We start from the raw sequence: 3,190 nt of genomic DNA, 5'->3' as shown, positions 1-3,190 counted from the left end.
AGACTGGAGTCTCACTGCTGATTCTCCAGTTCCAGCCTTTAAAGTGTATACCCCCCCTCCTCACAGAAAGTTCCTGGGAGCTCAGCTCCGCCCCTTGCAAATTGAACAGGAACCTCGTTCCTGTAAACTCTGAGGAAGAGCCAGAGCTTTACTACTGTTTGTAAGGTTTTTATTCATAATTCACTTACTACGTGAACAACAATAATAATGTTTAAAGGTGACATATTATGAAAAATGTACTTTTTGCATGTTTTGTACTTTTAGTCTATTGCTTCTAAAAGAGTCCAAGGGTATCAACATCCAGCTGTTTTTTGGCAATAAGAAAACATTTTGTTGGTGTCTGGAAAATGCTAATTTGCATTGAAAATCTTATAGGAACGCTAGCGTTAGTAGCATCTTAATCTTTCTCAGATTTTTCCGAACTAAAACAAGCAAAATGCCTCCTAGACGTACCTTCCACAAACCAGCACTTTACGAAAACAAAACACTCACAGACAGATGTTTCTAGGCAGTTGAGAAGATATAACAGGATAGTTTAACACTGCAGAAACGTGGCTTTTAATGTAGCCTTGGAACTCAAGGTAGCCCTGTAGGAATAGACTACCTACCATTCAGACACTGCTGCTGCATCAGTGCTTGTTCTGACGCAGGCAGGGTTGCCGTCAGGAATTTTGGGTCCAAGACAAAAAATCAAGAATAGTTCTGACATTTCCCCCCTACACAGCAGCCCTGGCAGGAGGCTCCTCTTCTTCAGCTTCTGGGTCGGACTCATGGCCAAAGATGTACTGTTGTACCATACTGCATCTGTTTGCAGCTTTTTTCACGTGTATATGTGAATGTAAACATTTAGTTGGGTGGTGAGGCCAACTATAGCTTATCTGCATAAAGGTTGTGGAGCCCTAAAAACAGCTTGTTCTGACAAATGAGAAAATAGGTGAAATCTCTTTATCTGAGAATGATTTTGTGTAAAAATTTAATGAACATGTTTTGTATAGCCCATAGACCTATCCTAACAGCTAGGATGCTTTAATTTCTGTATGCCTGGAATAACACATTCACTGCTGACTGTGTCTTGGAAAAATGAGTCAATAATGAGAAAATAGCTCATTGGGTTGTGAAATGTTTACATTGCTCAGCACAATCTCTGATCTGTGACCGAAATGAAGCCAAGATGCAGCAATCATCGATTAAGAAAAAGTAGAATTAGTGTTTTTCAGAAATCTTTTGCACCTGGCTTTGCAGAAGCCCAGCAGAGTCAACAAATGCTTGCAAAGACTTGCGCTCACACACAGATGGCTACTGTTTCCTCTTCAGTCCGTCTTTGTGCCAGTGTTTAATTAGAACAGCAAGCTTTTTCAAGCCCGTTTTTCACTTCAGCAACTCCATAATGATACATACAAATGGATTTAACTGAGCGGACAAATAAACAAAAAGATCGAGGAGAAAGGACAAAGAGATAAAAGTGAAGTTTGTCTGTGAGACAGTGGGTTAAGAAAACCTTAAACCCATGCAAATAAGCAAAGGGGGAATGAATAAAGCATTTATATGCACCTAACTAAAAAGACTAATGGTTAAAAGAAGAACACCCTCTGTCACTTCTAGGGTTTTAACATATAAATCATTTGTTCTTTGCTTTTTTTTTTAGTAATAAAACTAATGCATACTGCTCAGATGGTTAAAATAAAAGTATAATAAAGCAGATGGATATTTCAGTTTCTGGAGCAAAGCTACTAAATAATTTAGACAACAATTAGAAAAGAGGTTGTTAATTTTATTCAGATTAAAAAAAATTATATTAGTAGAAAATAACTAGGCATCATGAATTCGGAAAGTAAAATTATTGGAAAAAAATTTGTTTGTTTTAATGTAAAAATGTGTAAAAAGATTTGCATCTGTTTTATCATTGTTATTTTATATAAGAGGGAAAGGTTATATAATAATAGTAATAATAATAATAATAATAATAATAATAATAATAATAATAATAATGATAATAATAATAATAATAATAATAATAATAATAATAATAATAATAATAATAATAATAATAATAATAATAATAATAATAACAGATTATTATTATTATTATTAACATATCAAAACACAGCACCTTTTTGAATCATGTTTATTTTAAGTTTGAATTTGTGAAGTTAATTCTGATGTATGAGCACAGAAATGAAATAAAATAAGTAAGGTTGGCTCAATGACTAGCTGAAGTCAAAATTATGCCTCTTTTGGACAAGGAATTTCTTATTTCTTTTTCTCCTTATGTTGTTTTTATGCTGTAAAGCACTTTGAACTGCCTTGCTGCTGAAATGTGCTATACAAATAAACTTGAATTGATTTGACTTTTTTTCTGTTTTGAAATATCTTTAGATTCAAAGTAGAAAAAACTAAATAGAACTGAACAGGTTTCGAATGTGATAGATGTAAAATATAGACAATTCTTATTCTGGGACCATCTGAAGGAATCTAATTGGGAACAATAACACAACTGTGACTGGGAATCCTTCTCTTGATTAAGACAAGGAGAGCAGAAACATGCAAAAGCCTTCTCCATGGCAGATTAGATCAGACAGACTGTAAGATTAGAAAAATTCTACTTCCCGGAAGTGGAGGAGACACTGTAGAATTTTTATTTTTTTTTGGAGATTTTCTGAGGCTCTAGTGGCTCGCTTTTTATTACAGTAGGCTGACAGGAAGGGGGGGAGAGACATGCAGCAAAGGACTGCAGGTTGGAGTTGAACCTGGGTCGACCGCGTCGAGGACTAAAGGTCTTCATACATGGGTCTGGCTACCCGCTGCGCCACCAGCACACCCGACACTGTAGAACTCTGAAAGGATATCCAATCCTTACAAAAATATGAGTGGGTTAAATGAATCTATCTTTCCTGAATTAAATTTACTTTCCTGGATGCAATTTACTGTGATCTTTCGAGCTGTATGCAAACGAAATTTTGTTCTGTACGCACTTTGTGCATACAAAATGACAATAAGGTTGTTTAAGTCTGAGTCTAAATTTCCAACTTCTTTTCATTCACAATGAAGAAAATAAAAAGAAAACTTTCTTCTTATTAGGTTACAAAATACAAGCAGCAAAGTTCATAGAAAAATTGGTTCAATGCAGAATTTGAGTAATTTGCTACAGAGAAAACAAACTTTATCCAGCTGACATTTTGCTTCACAGATC

The sequence above is a fragment of the Fundulus heteroclitus genome, chromosome 4, assembly GCF_011125445.2.
Source record: "Fundulus heteroclitus isolate FHET01 chromosome 4, MU-UCD_Fhet_4.1, whole genome shotgun sequence".
Taxonomy (NCBI): domain Eukaryota; kingdom Metazoa; phylum Chordata; class Actinopteri; order Cyprinodontiformes; family Fundulidae; genus Fundulus; species Fundulus heteroclitus.
This window is presented reverse-complemented; position numbering follows the sequence as displayed.